Below are 20341 nucleotides of genomic sequence, written 5' to 3'. Positions count from 1 at the left end.
TTTTCTCTGTTTGTGCTTTCTTTATTGATTCTAATTGTTTTAATCTATTGAAAGAATTTATTCATTTCCTTCACCTGTTTGATTGTGGATTCCTGTCTGTCCATGATGGCCTCTATCTGTTTGTTTATTTCCTTTTTATGTGCCTCTAACAATCACATAATCATAGCTTTAAGATCATTTTCCTGTGTTTCAGCTGCACTAGAATATCCATTGATTTTTGAGGGATTATGGTGAAGCCATGATGTCCTGGTTTTAGTTGTTTGTATTCTCATGCTAGCCTCTACCCTTCTGGTTGTCCACAGCCTTGGCTGTTTCTTCTTGGAGCCTGTACTGCAGTCTGGGTCCATCTGTCAATGGAGTCTGGAGTAGTCTACAGGAAGTTGAGAGTGATATCCAGGGGCTCAAGAATGGGTGCTGGAGATTCATCTGAGGCTAAGGAATGGATGGTGGTCTGGTGAGTTCACTCTCTGCTGGCTCACAGTTTGTGACCCGGTAGGCCAAGCAGCTGGGGATCAAGCAGAAAGATCTCTAAGTCTGGAGCTGTTCCAATGTCCCACAAGCTTCTTTGAAATGCTGTACAGTGAGACTAGCTCAGCCCCGCTGGATTCACTCTTTTTGCTGGGCTGGCTGTTTCTGATCTAGGTGGGCCAGGCAGCTGGGGAGCAGGCAGAATGGAGCCCTTCACCCCCATAAGAGAAGTTATCCACATCACAGGATGGAGAGAGTGAGTGCCACTAGCTGTTGCAACCAGGAAAGTGTTCACAGAATGGTGAGAATGGGTGCCTGGGTTTGGAGCCTCACCCCCAAGTCCAGTGAGAATGATCAGGCAACATCAGAGCCTAGAGCTGCAGGTATCAGGAAGGTAACCACAGACAGTGGGCTAGAGTAGGTGGCCTAAGATTGTGGCAGTGCCAGACAGTAGCCTGAGAATTTTTCAAGGTATTAGCCGGGTGGCCTGACTTGAAGATGGACCTTTGCATTTCCCTTTGGGTTCTCCTCTCACCTGAGAAACACAGACGTTAGGATTTTGCGGTCCACAGTACAGCCTATTGGTCAGTCTGCTCTCACTGCTGAGCTGCTGTTCAGATATCCTGCACCGCCACCTTGGATCTCTGATCTGTCAAGGATTTTATAAATAAAGGTTCTCCACATATTTTGTAATGACTCTTTGTATTTTATCAAAATCAAAGGACTGGAGAGATGGCTCAGTAGTTAAGAATATTGGCTACTCTTCCAGAGTTCCTGTGTTCAATTCCTAACAATCACATGGTGGCTCGCAACCATCTATAATGCAATCTGATGCCCTCTTTTTGCATGCAGGTGCACATGCAGACAAACTACAAATGTACATAAAATAAATTCATAAAGCTTTAAAAGGGGGGGTTTGGCGATATGGCTCACTAGTTATTAGCACTGGCTACTCTTCTAAAGGATTCAGGTTCACTTACCAGCACCTATATGGTAGCTATCTGTAACTCCATTTCCATGGGATCTGGCCACTCACAATGACATGCATGCAGGCAAAACACCAATGCACATAAAAATAAATAAAACTTTTTTAAAGTGCTTTTTTTATAAAATCGATTATAAAGTACTTCCTTTCAACTTTAATTTTATTGATTCAAATTTTCTCTTCCCTTGGTTAGTTTGGCTAGAGGTTTGCTAATATTGTTTATGTTTAAAGATTTTTTTTATTTTATTGATTTTTTTGTATTTTTATTTTAGACGCTACTGAATTAATTTCTTCGTTGACCTTCCTTCTTTCTTTCTCTTCTTTCTTTCTTTCTCTCTTTCTTTCTTTCCATTACTTCATTTTTTTCTTATTAAGACCTCTGGGTACATCATTATTTGTGTGAAGTCTGTCAAACATTTCAGTCTTAGCACTTGCAGCTATAAATTTTCTTTTAAAACTGTTTTGTTTTATGCAAAGGATTTTGTTGAGTTGTGCTTCCATTTTCATTTAATTCTAAGGATGTCTTAACTCAATGTTTTATATGAACTAGTGCTGATTTGGTCTTCAAAGATTTGTATATAGGTTGGCTCTTTTCTCTTGTTATTGACTTCCAGCTTTATTCCACTATGACCTAATAAGAAACCACAAATTATTTTTGGTGCCTGCCTGGTGGATACAGAGTTGAAGGCAGAAAAACGATGAATGGAGTTTGTAGACTGTTGTGCTTCCCATGGCTTATTATGTAACTTCTGAGTCTATACTGAACGAGTGCCAGATGCATGCATGAGATACTTTCACTTCATTGTAGCTCCATTTGTTTTCATGCTTGGGCATTCTGAAGCCGCATTTAGCTTTGTTGTCCACGGATTTGGTAATTCTTTAAACATCCTGAGACTCCTCAGTTAATATGTTTGTGTGGCTAACATTCTACTAAGGAGTCTTTCCCAAGTGCACTTGATGTGGAAGAAGCAATCACAGCAGTGATATCTGCGCAGAAGTTGCTGTGTCCACTGATATCTATACAGGCCATCCTGTGTCCACTGGTATTTTACAGGTGGTCTTGCATCCATTGATATCTGTGCATGTGGTCCTGTGCCCATTGATATCAGTACACATGGTCCTGTATTTATTGATATCATACAAGCAGTTCTGTGTCCATTGATATCTGTGTAGGTGGCTGTATGTCCATTGATATCTGTAAGGCTGTGTTTGCTGAGATCTGTGTAGGTGGTCATGTGTTCAGTGATACCTCTGTAGGTCTTCCTGTGTCTGTTGATATCTGTATAGGCAGTCCTATGTCCATTGATATCTATATAGGTAATCTTGTGTCCATTGATATCTCTATAAGCAGTCTTCTGCCCAAAGTTTACAATCCTTTTTCAGCTTTACATTCCTTGCAAAAGGGATGAGACTGTGGTTTCTAAGGATTTCAGTGGAAGTATGAAGTACTCTATCTCTACAACAGTGAATCGTGCAGCAGATATCTACAGAGGCTACCATTTGACTAAGAGTTCTCTGCCTCCAAAGTTATTCAGAGGTAACCATCCAACTTTATGTTCTCTTTAAAAGAAAATGCCTTGGTTCCAACTCATGCTTCCCCAAAGCTCTTGAGTATAAGATCATGACCTTAATCACCCTATGAGTGGTCACACTCTTAAATTAAGTGACATTTTCCAGCAGCTATCAATTGCCAATAGTTGATCAGCAAGGGGTAACCTCCTGCCAGCTTCTCTGATTCTTGCTGGAATTTTGTCTGGCTTTAGATGCTACAGGCCTCACAGACACTGTTATACTTTTAGTGAGTTATTTTGAACTAGGTTAATTATGCATATAAAGATAAATGGTCCTTAAGTGAAATTATTTTCTCTGTTAATTTATTTATTTATTTATTGATTGATTGATTGATTTTAATCATTTTTTATTCATTACAGTTTATTTACTTTGTATCCCAGATGTAGCCCCCTCCCTCATTCCCTCCTAATTCCACCCCCCTCCTTCATCTCTTCCATTGCCTCTCCCTAAGTCCACTGATAGGGGAGGTCCTCCTCCATTCCCTCTGACCCTAGCTTGTCAAGTCTCATCATGACTGGCTGCAATGTCCTCCTCTGTGGCCTGGCAAGGCTGAACTTCCCTCGGAGGGGGGGAGTGGAAAGGGCAAAGAGACAGCCACTGAGTTCATGACAGAGACAGTCCCTGTTCCCCTTACTAGGGTACCTACTTGCATTCTAAGCTGCCATGGGTTTCATATGAGCAGGACTTCTAGGTTATCTCCATGCATGGTCCTTGGGTTGAGAATCAGTCTCAGAAAAGACTCCTGTGCCCAGATATATTTGGTCCTTGTGGAGCTCCTGTCTTCTCCAGGTCTTACTAACTCCCTTTCTTTGATATGATTCCCTGCACTCTGCCCAAAGTTAGGTTATGAGTCTCAGTATCTCCTTTGTATGAGTCTTAGCATCTGCTTTGATACACTGCTATGTAGAATCTTTCAGAGACCCTTTATGGTAGGTTAATGTCTTGTTTCTTGTTTTCTCCTACTTCCAATGTCCATCCCATTTATCTTTTAAGTGAGGATTGATCATCTTACCCTTGTTTAGCTTCTTAAGGTGTACAGATTTTAGTAAGTTTATCCTATCTTTTAGGTCTAGTATCCACTTATAAGTCAGTACATACCATGCATGACTTTCTGCTTCTGGGATACCTCACTCAGGATGATCTTTTCTAGATCCCACTTTTTGCCTGCAAATTTCATGATTTCCTTGTTTTTAATTGCTGAGCAGTATTTTATTGTGTAAAAGTACCACAATTTCTGTATCCATTCCTCCATTGAGGTACATCTGGGTTGTTTCCAGGTTCTGGCTATTATGAATAAAGCTGCTATGAACACGGTTGAACAAATATCTTTGTTGTGTACTTGAGCAAATGCCTAAGAGTGGTATAGCTGGATCTTGAGGAAGCACTATTCCTAATTGTCTGAGAAAGTGCCAGATTGATTTCCACCTTACCAGTATGTGTTGTCACTTAAGTTATTTTTTTAATTTTTTATTAATTACACTTTATTCATTTTGTATCCCCCCATAAGCCCCTCCCTCCTCCCCTCCCGATCTCACCCTCCCTCCCCTTTCTGCATGCATGCCACTCCCCAAGTCCACTGATAGGGGAGGTTCTCCTCTCCTTTCTGATCTTAGTCTATCAGTTCTCATCAAAATTGGCTGCATTGTCCTCTACCATGGCCTGGTAAGGCTGCTCCCCCCTCAGGGGGAGGTGATCAAATAGCAGGCCAATCAGATTATGTCAGAGGCAGTCCCTCTACCCATTACTATGTAACCCACTTGGACACTGAACTGCCATGGGCTACATCTGTGCAGGAGTTCTAGGTCACTTAAGTTTTTTATCTTAGCCATTCTGAAGGGTGTAAGGTGAAATCTCAGAGTCCTTTTGATTTGCATCTTCCTGATGGCTAAGGACATTGAGCATTTCTTTAAGTGTGTCTCTGCCATTCCATGTTCTTTTACAGAGAATCCTCTGTTTAGCTCCGTACCCCATTTTTTAATTGGATCACTTGATTTGTAGCTTTTTTACTTTTTTAGTTCTTTATATATTCTGGATATTAGCCTTCTGTTAGATATAAGGTTGGTGAAGATCCTTTCCCAGTCTGTAGGCTGTCGTTTTGTTCTGATGACAATGTCTTTTGCTTTACAGAAACTTTACAGTTTCATGAGGTCCCATTTATTGATTGTTTATCTTAGAGTGTGTGCTGCTGATGTTCTGTTCAGGGAGTTGTCTCCTGTGCCAATGAGTTCTAGGCTCTTCCCCACTTTTCTAAAAGGTTCTTCCTCACTTTCTTTTAATATTTTGAGTGTGTTTGGATTTATGTTGAGGTCTTTGATCCACTTGGACTTATTTTTGTGCTGGGTGATAAAATATGGATCTATTTTCATTTTTCTGCATGTAGACATACAGTTGGACCAGCACCATTTGTTGAAGATGCTGTCTTTTTTCCATTGAATGGTTTTGGCTTCTTTGTCAAAAATGAAATATCCATAGGTGTGTGGATTTATTTCTGGGTCTTCTATTTGCTTCCAATGATTCTCCTTTCTGCTTCTATGCCAATACCATGCAGTTTTTATTACTATTGCTCTGTTATACAGCTTGATATCAGGGATGGAGATACCTCCTGACGATCTGTTATTGTACAGGATCGTTTTGAAAATTTTGTTCTTTTTTTTGTTGTTGTTGTTGTTGTTTTTTCATATGAAGTTGGGAATTTTCTTTCAAGGTCTGTAAAGAATTATGGGTATTTTCATGGGAATTGCATTAAATCTGTAGATTGCTTTTGGAAAAATGGCTATTTTTCACTATGTTAATCTACTGATCCATGAATATGGGAGATCTTTCCATCTTCTGATATATTGTTCAATTTCTTTCTTCAGAGACTTGAAGTTTTTTTCAAACAGGTCTTTCACTTGCTTGGTTAGAGTCACACAGAGGTATTTTATGTTATTAGTGGCTATTTATTTACTTATTTATATTTTATTCACTTTACATCCTTATTACAGCCCCCTCTCCTCTCTTTTCCCAATTCCACCTTCACATACACCCATTATCCTGTACCCTTCTCCTCAGAAAAGAGTAGGCCTCTCCATGGTACCAACCTTCCCTCTTCCCCTGGAATATAAAGTCTTAACAGGATTAAGAGCTTCTTCTTACACTGAAGCCAAACAAGACATCTCAGGATAGGGGAAAGCGATCCAAAGACAGGCAAGAGAATCAGAGACAGCCCCCATTTCAGTTTTTATGGGACCCACATAAAGAATAATTTAAACATCTGCTACATATATGTAGAGAGCCTCTTGGTCCAGCCAACACATGTTCTTAGGTTGATGGTTCAGTCTCTGTAAGCCCCCATGGGCCAAGTTTAGTTGAATCTGTAGGTCTTCTTGTGTTGTCCTTGAGCTCCCCTCTCTAGCTCCCTCAATCCTTTTCCCTGCCCCACTATTCCACAAGAGTTGTTGAGCTCTGCCTAATATTTGACTCTGGGTCTCCGCATCTGTTTCCACCAGATTCTTGATGAAGCCTCTCACCAGACAGTCATGCTAGCTAGGCTCCTATCTCTAAGCATAGCAGAGCATTGTTGATAATGTCAGCTTTTGACTCTCTCCCCTGGGATGGGCCAGTCATTGGTTGGCCATTTCCTCAATTGCTGCTCCATCTTGTAGGCAGGACAAATTTGTGGTTGAAGGCTTTGTGGTTGGGTTGGTGTCCACCTCCTTTTACTATAAAGATGTGGCCTGGCTACAAGATGTAGCCACTTCAGGTTCTATATCTCCTGCTTCTGGGAGTCTCAGCTAGGGTCACCCCGATAGACTCTGGGGTGCCTCTACCATCCCAAAGATGACTGCGCCAATGAATTTCTGTTCTTTCTCCCAACCCTCCCCAACTCACCACACCTGATCTCCACCCCCTCTTCCAACTAGTTCCCTCCCTTCATCCACCTTCAATGTTTATTTTGTTTCCCTTTCTAAGTGAGATCCAAGCATCCTCACTATCCTTAATACTTAGCTTCTTTGGATCTTTGGACTATAGCATGGTTATCCTGTACTTTATGACTATCCTCTTACAAATGAGTATATAGCATGTATGTCTTTCTGGGTCTGGTTTACCTCACTCAGGGTGACATTTTCTATTTGTGTCCATTTGCCTTTCAATTTCATGATGGAGTTCTAATTCTAACTCTACTTTCACCTGTCCCTTTTCATGCATTCTCCACCAGTATAGTATCCTTGTTCAGTGGTTAATCAACCTCTTATGGATTACTTCCAACATTAATAGTCTTCCTTAGACAAATTTCGGTTACAGGAAATCTATGTCTCTACAGTGGGCTCCAATCTTTTGCAGCAAGGTCATTTAACACAATCTGATGCATCTTCATTATATTCATTCTGACTTCCTGTTGTGCTTTCTGTACCATCCTGTCTTTATAGTTCATTCATAGCAATGCTCATGTCTAACCTTCATATTGAATAAAAGTATCAAAAGTGTATACAAAAGACAAATATATTAACTTCTTTTCCCCAAAGATGTTCTGCTTCTATGTTATTTGCTTTTACAGCTGTGATAAGAAAAAGTCTTTTCTGTATCATCAAAAGGATGTTCTAGCCCCAGTGAGCATGTTGACTGTATTGTGTACTATTTTACTAGCATTAACACCTGTTTACTATAATAATCAAGACTTACTTCTTGCCTTTTGTTGACAGAAACAATCTGAAAATACTTTGGGTTCTAAAGATACATATTTATATCTTCCCTTCATTTCAAAGAGCCTTTGTCAATTAAAATGCCTAGAAACAACCAAGATGTCCATCAACAGAGCAATGGATACAGAAATTGTGGTACTTTTGCACAATGGAATACTCTCAGCAATTAAAAACAAGGAAATCATGAAATTTGCAGGCAAATAGTGGAATCTAGAAAAGATCATCCTGAGTGATGTATCCCAGGAGCAGAAAGACACACATGGTATATACTCACTTATAAGTGGGTTCTAGACCTATAAGATAGGATAAACATACTAAAATCTGTTCACCTAAAGAAGATAAACAAGAAAGAGGACCCGGGGTAAGATGATCAGTCCTCACTTAGAAAGACAAATGGGATGGACCCAGGATGTACGAGAAAACAAGTAACAGGACAGGAGCATACCACAGAGGGTCTCTGAAAGACTCTACCTAGCAGTGTATCAAAGCAGATGCTGAGACTCATAACCAAACTTTTGGCAAAGTGCAGGGAATCATATGAAAAAAAGGGGAGTTAATATGACCGGGAGAGGACAGGAGCTCCACAAGGACTAAATGTATCAGGCACAGAGGTCTTTTCTGAGACTGATTCTCCAATCAAGGACCATGTATGGATAACCTAGAACGTCTGTTTGGAAGTACCCATGGTAGCTCAGTATCCAAATGGGTACCTTTGTAAGGGGCATAGGCATTCTTTCTGACATAAACTCAATAGCTGGCTCTTTGACCTCACCCTCATCCTGAGGGAGGAGCAACCTTGCTAGGCCACAGAGGAGGACATTGCAGCCAGTCCTGAAGATACCTCATAAGCCAGAGTCTGATGTAAGGGGTGGAGAACCTCCCCTATCAGTGGACTTGGAAAGGGGCAGGGAGGAGATGAAAGAGGGAGGATGGGATTGCAAGGGAAGGAAGGAGGGGGCTATGGCTGGGATACAAAGTAAATAACCTGTGATTAATATAAAAAATAAAAATTATTTTTAAAAAATGCTGAGTTTGCAGGGTAGTCTGTGCCTGAACACAACAGATACGTGCAAGGAACCTTCCTGGTTGAAGCAAGAATTAAAAAAAAAAAATGTTTGGAGGTTATAGTCCCTGCCTACTTTCTGTAATAGAATGAAGGATACTGTAGGAGTTTGAGGTGTCACGATGGTCCTTTTTTAGTACAGGAATTTTTTAGTACAGGAATTCTAACTGGCACAACAGAAACAGAGGGCTAAGCAGGTGGTGTGAATCAGAGGAGCTTTTACCAGTTAGAAGCTCCTACTTCTATTATGCTACCTCAATATCAGAACTCTGTACTTAGCACAGGTGTGTGTAAGTGGTGTTTTTAAGAATATGGCATGATATGTCATTTCATTCTATGTATTTTTCTTTTATAAAAAACACTAACCTAGGAACTTGTAGAAAGATATCTTATAGACACTCTTTATTTGTACATTTTCCAGTGATAGAGAAATAATAGATAGAAAAGGGGAAAAGTTGAGACAAAAGTGCTAAGATATATAGTCACTTTAAAGTTAAAGGTTGTTCTTGGAAATTCGTAGAGGCAAAAGGCACAGAGGAACTTTTATGGGGATTATCTAGATGGAAACAAGAAAATGCCTGGGACATGCCTGTCTATTACAGAAAACATGAGACCCAGAAGAGAGTGTGAGCAAGCCATGAAGAAGTGAGGTGGAGCAGCAGGTGTCAGGAGTTGAAGCTTTTTCTAAGACTTACTCTTTATGACCAGAATGACTGACTATACCCTTCTGCCTTCACACCTTTGCCTTCACCTACACTTTTCTCTAAAATTCCCTAATTCTCCATTCAATCTATTAAAATGCTGTTTCCTCTTTAATGATTACATTATTCTGAGCTATAAAGTATTTGTGCACCAAATAAACATCTTCAACTGAGATTCAAATTTTTCAGCTGGATATTTAATATGCCAAAATAACTCCTTCTTATCTCAGCGTACATAGTCCTCTACACAGAATATCATGTTCTAGCTGCATGTCCTTCGAGTTACTACTCACACTCTGTCTTTTATCATTAAAGTTTACATGCTATTTACATAGTTTCTTTAAGACAAGTGCTACTAAGTTTACCTCCACATTATTTCCTCAGCTAAGCAGAAATTCCTGGTGTGAGACCCCTGTCAATCAGCACACACACACAACTGTTTTTGTTCCAACCTGGTGGATAGAATACAAGATGCTTCAGATCACTATCCACTCACCCTCTAAATGACAGAGATCCATATTCTAAGGACAGAATTGCTAAACTGTCATAGTCCTAGAAGCTGAGTCTCTAAGTTCCTTATGAACCCCTTCAATTTTTTTCCTTTCCCTTGGGGAAATGAAGACCAAAGGCATTTTGTGTCTTGCCTAAATTACCAAGAGTAGAGAGCTGGGACTAGATCCTCGATATCCGTGTTTCCATCTTGCCATTCTTCATAACTCTTGTAGCATTTATTGCCTTCATTACAGAATGCCCTTCTGCAAGTTCTATGATCTTGCCATGTCAAAATTCTCATTTGCACTCCAGGAAAGGTGCAGTGGTCTCCTTGCCAGAAAGACTATAAGGACAACAGTTAATAACTATACCATACAATACGATACAAGCACCAGCGTGGCACAACCAAGTCTATTTCACAGTAATTAACTTAGTCTTCAATGATGTGAAAATCACTAGAAAAGTCTTTATGTGGCTTTACAGAAATACTTATTCTTCTTTAATCTTAAAAATCTCATGTAGCAGTAAAAAAGAAGAGAATTTATTACGTGATATTTGTTGATGAAGGATGTTTTCTTCTTTAATGTTTCTACTTAAGTCCTGAATAACCTTTTGGTAAGAAAGTAGGAATATAGAATGTTATTAACATTAATTAGAAAACCTGCACAAATGGCAACTGTTATCACATTATACATATTACTCCTAATTTTTCCAATAAGTTTTGATGGTAATCAATTTTATTTCTACCTTATGAATGGATACAAAACAAACATTCAAAAGTGATTAAATTTATTTGACGTAATGAATGATAAAGGAAAATATTGAACCCACGTTTACTGAATTCTTATTGAGGCTTTTCTTACATTTTATTATTTTTGTAATTATTTGCATCACAGACTCCAGTGTCTTAACAACTTTTAAGTTTTGAGTTCAACCAAATGCTGAAGGGCATTCTGTAGTGAAGGCAATAAAGGCTACAAGAGTTATGAAGAATGGTAAGATGGAAATGCAGGTATCTAGTATCTAGTCCCAGCTCTACTCTTGGTAATTAGGGCAAGACACAAAATTCCTTTGGTCCTTGTTTCCCCAAGTGAAAGGAAAACAATTGAAAGGGTTCATTAGGAGCTTAGAAACTCAGCCTGTAGGACTATGACAGTTTAGCAATTCTGTCCTTAGAATATGGATCTTTGTCATTTAGAGGGTGAGTAGATAGTGATCCGAAGCATCTTGTATTCTATCCACCAAGTTGGAAGAAAACAAATTGTGTGTGTGTGTTGGATGGCAGGGAGTCTCACACCAGGAATTTCTGCTTAGCTGAGGAGGCAATGGGGAGGTAATATATTCATAACATTGATAGCTCTTCTTTGTATTTGATTTTTATTGGTGGAAAAGATCCTTCTACTCTCTGCAGAATCTAAGAACTTCAAGGTTTTAAAATTACTAACGTTTTTGCCACTAGGTTATTTCAGTTAGCATAGTGTCTGCATGCTATAGCATGTACCAGGATTCCAGTCTTTTTTGAGACTGAAACATATACATAAAACATTTTGCTTAGCTCTCTAGCCATTGTTCTTTATTTGGGTTGTGTGTACATTTTAGCTTCTGTGAATAATGATGTGAACAAATTTCACCTGAAGGTCCTGCTTTCACTATTTTAAGTATGTATCCAGAAAGGATTTCTAGACAACATCATTATTTTTATAAATTTTTTTTGTATTTTATTTTTTTCTTATCAGTTACATTTTATTAACTCTGTACCCCAGCCGTGTCCCGATCCCTCATTCCCTCCCAGTCCCTCCCTCCCTCCCTCCTCTCCACCGCGCCCCTTGCCAAGTCCACTGATAGGGGGGGACCTCCTCCCCATTCATCTGATCCTGTTTTATCAGGTATCTTCAGGACTGGCTGCAAAGCTCTCCTCTGTGGCCTAACAGGACTGCTCCTCACTTGGGGGGATGGGGAGGCCAAAGAGCCAGTCATTGAGTTCCTGTTAGAAATAGTCCTTGTTACCCTCACTATGGGAAACCAATTGGTTACTGAGCTACCACAGGCTACATCTGAGCAGAGGTTCTAGGTTACATTGATACATGGTCCTTGGTTGCATGTCAGTCTCAGAAAAGACCCTGTGCCCAGATATCTTTGGTCCTTGTGGAGCTCCTATCCTTTCCTCATCAGACTAACTCCCCTTCTTTCTTATGATTCCCTGTACTCTGCCAAAGGTTTGGTCATGAGTCTTTGCTTTGAAAACACTGCTAGTTAGAGTCTTTCCAATGCGCTCAGTAGACTCCTGTCATACGTTCAATGCACATCCCATCTGTCATTCTAAACGAGGATTGATCATCTTACCCCATGTCCACTCTCTTGATTACCTTTTATAGGTGTACATATTTCATTATGTTTATTATATCTTATAGGTCTATATAAGTGAGTATATACCGTGTTTGTCTTTCTCCTTCTGGGATATTTCACTCAGGATGATCTTTTCTAGGTCCCACCATTTGCCTGCAAATTTCATGATTTCCTCCTTTTTGATTGCTGAGTAGTATTCCATTGTGTAAAAATACCACAATTTCAGTATCCATTCCTCCGTTGATGGACATCTGGGTTGTTTCCAGGTTCTGGCTATTACAAATAAAGCTGCTATAAACATGGTTGAGCAAATATCCCTTTTGTGTACTTGAGCAAACTTTGGGTATATACCTAACAGTGGTATAGCTGGGTCTTGAGGAAGCACTATTCCTAATTGTCTTAGAAAGTGCCAGATAGATTTCCAGAGTGGTTGTACCAGTTTACATTCCCACCAGCAGTGGATGAGGGTTCCCCTTTCTCCACAACCTCTCCAGCATGTGTTGTCCCTTGAGTTTTTCATTTTGGCCATTCTGATGGGTGTAAGGTGATATCTCAGGGTCGTTTTGATTTGCATTTCCCTGATGGCTAATGAGGATGAGCATTTCTTTAAGTGTTTCTCTGCCATTCGATATTCCTCTGTTGAGAATTCTCTGTTTAGCTCTGTTCCCCATTTTTTAATTGGATTACTTGGTTTGCTGCTTTTCAGCTTCTTTAGTTCTTTGTATATACTCGATATTAGTCCTCTGTCAGACAAAGGGTTAGTGAAGATTCTTTCCCAATCTGTAGGCAGGTGTTTTGTTTTGATGACAGTGTCCTTTGCTTTACAGAAGCTGTTCAGTTTCATGAGGTCCCATTTATTGATTGTTGCTCTTAGAGCCTGTGCTGTTGGTGTTCTGTTCAGGAAGTTGTCTCCTGTGCCAATGAGTTCTAGGCTGTTCCCCACTTTTTCTTCTAACAGATTTAGAGTATCTGGTTTTATGTTGAGGTCGTTGATCCACTTGGACTTTAGTTTTGTGCAGGGTGATAAATATAGATCTATTTTCATTTTTCTGCATGTGGACATCCAGTTGGACCAGCACCATTTGTTGAAGATGCTGTCTTTTTTCCATTGAATGGTTTTGGCTTCTTTGTCAAATATCGAGTATTCATAGGTGTGTGGGTTTCTTTCTGGATCTTCTATGCGGTTCCATTGATCCTCCTTTCTGTTTTTATGCCAATACCATGCAGATTTTATTACTATTGCTTTGTAGTACAACTTGAGATCGGGGATGGAGATACCTCCAGATGATCTGTTGTTGTACAGGATTGTTTTGGAGATTCTGGGTTTTTTGTTTCTCCATATGAAGCTGAGAATCTTTTTTTCAAGGTCTATAAGAATTGAGTTGGTATTTTGATGGGAATTGCATTGAATCTGTAGATTGCTTTTGGCAGGATGGCCATTTTCACAATGTTAATCCTACCAATCCATGAGCATGGGAGATCTTTCCATCTTCTGAGATCTTCTTCAATTTCTTTCTTCAGAGACTTGAAGTTTTTCTCAAACAGGTCTTTCACTTGCTTAGTTAGTGTCACCCCAAGGTACTTTATGTGGTTAGTGGCTATAGTGAAGGGTGTTGTTTCCCTAATTTCTTTCTCGGCCCTTTTGTCTTTGGTATACAGGAGGGCTTCTGATTTTTTTGAGTTGATTTTGTATCCTGCCACTTTGCTGAAAGTGTTTATCAACTGGAGGAGTTCTCTGGTTGAATTTTTGGGGTCGCTCATATATACTATCATATCATCTGCGAAAAGTGACACTTTGACCTCTTCCTTTCCGATTTGTATCCCCTTGATCTCCTTTAGTTGTCTTATTGCTCTGGCTAGGACTTCAAGTACTATGTTGAAGAGGTAGGGAGAGAGTGGGCAGCCTTGTCTTGTCCCTGATTTCAGTGGGATTGATTTAAGTTTCTTTCCATTGAGTTTGATGCTGGCTATAGGCTTGCTGTATATTGCTTTTACTATATTTAGATATGTGCCTTGTATTCCTGATCTCTCCAAGACTTTAAACATGAATGGGTGTTGGACTTTGTCAAATGCTTTTTCAGCATCTAAGGAGATGATCATGTGGTTTTTCTCCTTCAGTTTGTTTATGTGGTGGATTACATTGATGGATTTCCGTATGTTGTACCATCCTTGCATGCCTGGGATGAAGCCTACTTGGTCGTGGTGGATGATATCTTTGATGTGTTCTTGGATTCGGTTTGCAAGTATTTTATTGAGTATTTTTGCGTCAATGTTCATAAGAGAGATAGGTCTGAAGTTCTCTTTTTTTGTTGGGTCTTTGTGTGGTTTAGGTATCAGGGTGACTGTTGCTTCATAGAATGAGTTTGGTAATGTACCTTCTGTTTCTATTTTGTGGAATAGTTTGAGGAGAATTGCTGTGAGCACTTCTTTGAAGGTCTTGTAGAATTCCGCGCTGAAACCATCTGGCCCAGGGTTTTTTTTGGAGGGGAGACTGTGAATGACTGCTTCAATTTCCTTGGGAGATATAGGGCTGTTCAGTCTTTCTACCTGATCTTGACTTAATGTTGGAAGATGGAATCTATCAAGAAAATTGTCCATTTCATTTAGATTTTCAAATTTTGTAGCATATAGGCTTTTGTAGTATGACCTAATGATTGTTTGAATTTCCTCTGTGTCTGTAGTTATGTCACCCTTTTCATCTCTGATTTTGTTGATTTGGATAGATTCTCTCTGCTTTTTAGTTAGTTTGACTAAGGGTTTGTCTATCTTGTTGATTTTCTCAAAGAACCAGCTTTTTGTTTCATTGATTCTTTGAATAGTTTTATTTGTTTCTAATTGATTGATTTCAGCCCTGAGTTTGATTATTTCCAGCCTTCTGCTCCTCTTGGGTGTATCTGTTTCTTTTTTTTTCTAGGGTTTTCAGTTGGGCCATTAAGTTGTTTGTATGTGCTGTTACGAATTTCTTCTTGCAGGCACTTAGTGCTATAAATTTACCCCTGAGCACTGCTTTCAGTGTGTCCCATAAATTTGCGTATGTTGTGCCTTCATTTTCATTGAATTCTAGGAAGTCTTTAATTTCTTTCTTTATTTCTTCCTTAACCCAGCTGTCGTTGAGTAACAGGTTGATCAGTTTCCATGTACTTGTAGGCAGTTTGTTATTTCTGTTGTTGTTGAGGTCCAGCTTAAGTCCATGGTGTTCAGATAGAATACAAGGGATTATTTCAATCTTTTTGTATCTGTTGAGGCTTGCTTTATGACCAACTATATGGTCTATTTTGGAGAACGTTCCATGTGGTGCTGAAAAGAAGGTATACTCTTTTGAGTTTGGATGAAAAGATCTGTAGACGTCTATTAGGTCCATTTGATTTAGGGTCTCTGTAAGTGTTTTTATTTCCCTATTTGTTTTCTGTTTAGTTGATCTGTCCCTTGGTGAAAGTGGAGTGTTGAAGTCTCCCACTATTAGGGTTTTAGGATCAATGTGTGATTTAAGCTTTAATATTGTTTCATTTACCAATGTAGGTGCTCTTGTATTTGGGGCATAGATATTCAAAATTGTGATGTGCTCTTGGTGGATTTTTCCTTTGATGAGAATATAGTGGCCGTCATTATCTTTTTTGATTAACTTGGGTTGAAAGTCTATTTTATTAGATATTAGGATGGCTACTCCCGCTTTTTTTCTGGAACCATTTGCTTGAAAGACAGTTTTCCAGCCCTTTACTCTGAGGTAGTGTTTATCTTTGTTGCATACGTGTGTTTCTTGGATGCAACAGAATGATGGATCCTGTTTCCACAACCATTCTGTTAGTCTGTGTCTTTTAATTGGGGAGTTGAGTCCGTTGATGTTGATAGAAACTAGTGACCAACAATTGTTACTTATTTTAGATGTGGTGTTGATGGTGTCACTGAGTTTCATTGCTTGTCTTCTTTTGGTTTTTTTGTTGTGTAGTTATCTATTTCCTCTGTTTCCTTCGATGTAGTTGTTTTCTTTGGTTTGGAGTTTCTCTTCTAGTAACTTCTGTAGAGCTGGGTTACTATGTAGATATTGTTTAAATTTGGTTTTGTCTTGGAATATCTTGAATTCTCCGTCTATGTTGATTGAAAGTTTTGCTGGGTATAGTAGTCTGGGTTGGAATCTGTGGTCCCTTAAGGACTGTATGATTTCTGTCCAGGCCCTTCTGGCTTTCATAGTTTCTGTTGAGAAATCTGGTGTGGTTCTGATAGGTCTACCTTCATATGTTACTTGGCCTTTTTCCCTTGCTGCTTTTAGAATTTTTTCTTTGTTTTGTAGGTTCAGTGTTTTGACTATGATGTGATGTGAAGAATTTCTTTTCTGGTCTAGTCTACTTGGTGTTCTGTAGGCCTCTTGTATGTTTATGGCCATCTCCTTCTTTAAGTTGGGAAAGTTTTCTTCTATAATTTTCTTGAAAATATTTTCCGGACCTTTGAGCCTGATGTCTTCTTTTTCTTCTACTACTATTATTCTTAGGTTTTGTCTTTTCATGGTGTCCTTGATTTCTTGGATGTTTTGTGTTTGGAACTTTTCTGATTTTATTTTTTCTTTGAGAGACGTGTCAATTTCCGCAAGTGTATCTTTGGCTCCTGAGATTCTTTCTTCCATTTCTTGTATTCTGTTGGTGATACTTACCTTTGTAGTGCCTGATCTTTTCTCTATGTTCTCCAGCTCCTGGTTTTTTCTCTATTTGTGTTTTCTTTATTGATTCTAATTCTGTTTTCATGTCTTGCACCATTTCCTTCATCTGTTTGAATGTGGACTCCTGCTTTTCAATGATAGCTTCTATTTTTTTGTCTGTTTCCTCTCTATGTATCACTGATTGTGCCTCTACTTCTTTGGGTATAATTGCCTGTATTTCTATGAGAGCTTTGTTCATTTCTTCTTTATTTGCCTTTATTTGTGTGGACATTTCTTTGAGAGCTTTGTGCATTTCGTCTCTGTTTGCCTCAATTTTCGTGGTCATTTCTCTGAGAGCACAATTTGTTTCCTCTTGGTTAGTCTCGATTTCTTTGGTTATTTCTCTGAGGGCTTTGTTCATTTCATCTCTATGGGCCTCTAGTAGCTGGAGAAACATAGTTTTGAGGTCGTTTTCTTGTATATGTAGTGAATTGAAGTGTCCATTGTTTTGTGGGGTTGCTGGTGAGGTCATTGTGTCCTGATTTTTGTTGGGAGTGTTCTTACGTCTGCCTCTAGCCATCTGGTTATTTATAATCCTCACTGGTTGTTCCTCGAGATTGTAGTTTGGGCTATGATCCTCTCTTTCTGTTTTCTGGAATGTTTTTTCAGGAAGATGAGAGAGGTTCACTGCTTTGGGAGTGTGCACTTTGTTTTCAGATTTGCCTAAGTAAAGAAAGTGACGCTGGTGCTATTCGCGTGCGCTTTTAGCAGGCACAGTGTGCATGTGCGGATTATCTGACTATTGCAGTGGCCTGCAAGCCACTATTACGCAGTTCTGACTGAGATCCAGGGATTGTTTTCCTGGATTACCCTGGTGGACCCACAAGGCAGAGGCTTCAGTGTTGGGGTCGCTATCCCAAGAATCCCTCTGATGCCCACACTAGGAGTGTGGGTGCCAGGGATCTTGTCTGGTTGCTTCTGTGGAGAGGCCCTGGGTCTGGGGCAATCTCTCTCTAGAAGGCTCACTCACTTTCTTGCAGGACCAGTTGGAATGCACAGAGGTTCCCCTTGCTCACTACTCTCTGTTTTGGTCCTGCTGCAGAAGTGCACGGGTAGGCTATCAGTCAGCTCTGTGACACTGTGGCTGCAGAACTCGGTGTCCACCTTTCCTGTGTGCTGCCTCTTTGTCCTTTCCCTCTGCCAGGAGGGGTTATGTTGACTGGTCCCTGGGTGGCACGGGAAAGAGTTAGGGTGAGTGTACTCAATCCCAGATCCCGGGCCCAGATCTCTCTGCCAGAAGCCACCTAGCGGTAGAATCTATGTTTGATGATCCCAAGAGAGTACCAGGTAGGGTTGAGTGACTTCAGATCCAGAGCTTGGGTTTCTCTGCTAGGGGCCGCTGGAGAGAGGGTGCTGTGTCCTTGGCAGGCTGCCTCTCTGTCCTTCTCCTCTGACCTTCTCCTCTGCTAGGTCAAGCTTATGGAGGTGCTCTCAGGGGAGTGCCACCAGGGGTTGGGGCTTCTCAGTCCGATCTGAGCTGGTGCGTTTCTCTGCGGGGGGGGGGGGGGGGGGGGGCGCCGGTGATAGAACTTGCTGCTAGACCTTATTGCGCTGGACCCAGGATAATCTCAGGACGTGTAGAATGACCACAGTCCCAGATCCTGAGCTATAGTTTGTTTGCTAGGAGCAGCAGGTAGCACTGGAGTTCCGGCACTGTGAAGCTGCTGTGCACCTCTTTATCCTTCCACTCCACTGCGGCAGGGTTATGGCGGCGTTTGGGGGAGTGCCCAAAAGGATTGGGTTTTCTCAGCCCCGATCTCGGGTTGGGGTACAGACAATGTGGTCTGTGGCAGATTCTGCTGGAAGCCTCCTGCCTCCTCCGAAGAGGGAGTAGGGATTTTGAGCTGGGCGCGCAGCTGAGATCCGTGCGAGGCAGGAGCTCAATTGTGATGGTGGCAGGTACCCGCCGAGGTCAGAGAGACTTTCCAGGGAAAGACTGGGTGATCGGAGACCAGTCTGGCAACTTTTCTTCCCCGTTGGGTTTTGTTGCGACTGGGACTCCCAGCCTCAGGCACCCATGTGCCCACCAATCAGCCTGGGAAACTGATCGGGACAAGCAGGCTTGCAGCACCAGCCTGGAGACCCAAAGCCCGAATTAGCAGGGTTCTCTTCCGGGTTCTGGCTGGGCAGCCAAGAGTGGACCCGACCGATTCCCACGCCGTGGGAGCCTCCCCTCACCTGGGAAACACGATCGATCGCTGTTCTTTTAGGGCCCAGAGTTCAGTCTCCTGGTCGCTGCTCGGAGTGTGTTGTCCTGCTTCTCAGACACGGTGTTCTCCTGGTGCCGCCATCTTGGCTCCCCCGTATCATACCCTATTTTTATAAATTTTGGAGGAGCAGCAATACTGTTTTCCAAAGAGGTACACTGTTTCACATTTTTGTTAACACTGTGCAAGAGCCTTCCATATCTCCACACCTTCTTCAGCACTCGCATTGGCTATTACTCTGACAGAAATCATTTTGATGTGTGTGGAATATATTTTCTAACTGAAGTTTTAAATTATTTCCATCTTTTTATTGTACATTTGATCTGTGTGTTTTTTTTTATAATTACTGAAGCTGAGACTTAATATGTTTATTGACTATTTACATATGCTCTTTAGAGAAGTATCTGTTTAAATCCTTTGCACATTTTGGAATAAAATTATTATCACTTGTCATCATATTTTAGGTGCTCTACATTTTATGCCTATGTGTGTTGCAAATATTTTCTCTCATTCTTCAGATGCCTTTTTTATTCTGTTGATACTGTTTTTAGATGCATAATTGTTTTTGCTTTCATGAATTCCATTTTATCTGTCTTTCTTTTGTTCTTGTTGTCTTTTATTTATCTAAGGAGTTATTGACAAATCTAGTTTATGAAGTATTCCACTAAGTTTTCCTTTAAAGTGTTTATACTTTTTTGGCCTTTCACTTGATCTTTCATCAATTTGGAGTTCATTTTGTTTTAAGGTATTGGGTAAGTGTCCAGCTTCATTATTTTGCATGTGTATAGTCAATTATTCTTGCACCAGTTTTTAAAAGGAGCTTTTCTCCACTGAATGGTATTGACAACCTTGTGAAAATCACCTATCCTAAGTGCAGAGGTGTCACCTCTGATCTTTCTACTCTAGTCTATTGGTCTATGTGTCATTCTGATGCCAGTAAAATTTATTTTGATCATTGTAGGTTTGCAATAAGTTTTGAAATCAAGTATTAGTTCACCACCTTTGCTCTTCTTTTCTGAACTTATATAAGTCATCAAGAGACCCTTGAAAGCAAATGTTAAGATAAATTTTTCTACTTTGGTCAAAAACAGTATTAGGATTTTGGTAAACATTAGGCCAAACCCATTGCTGACAT

Source organism: Psammomys obesus, unplaced genomic scaffold (assembly GCF_907164565.1).
Source record: "Psammomys obesus unplaced genomic scaffold, mPsaObe1.curated_primary_1811, whole genome shotgun sequence".
NCBI classification, from domain to species: Eukaryota; Metazoa; Chordata; class Mammalia; order Rodentia; family Muridae; genus Psammomys; species Psammomys obesus.
The sequence above is the reverse complement of the archived record's forward strand: the minus strand, read 5'-3'. Positions refer to the sequence as shown.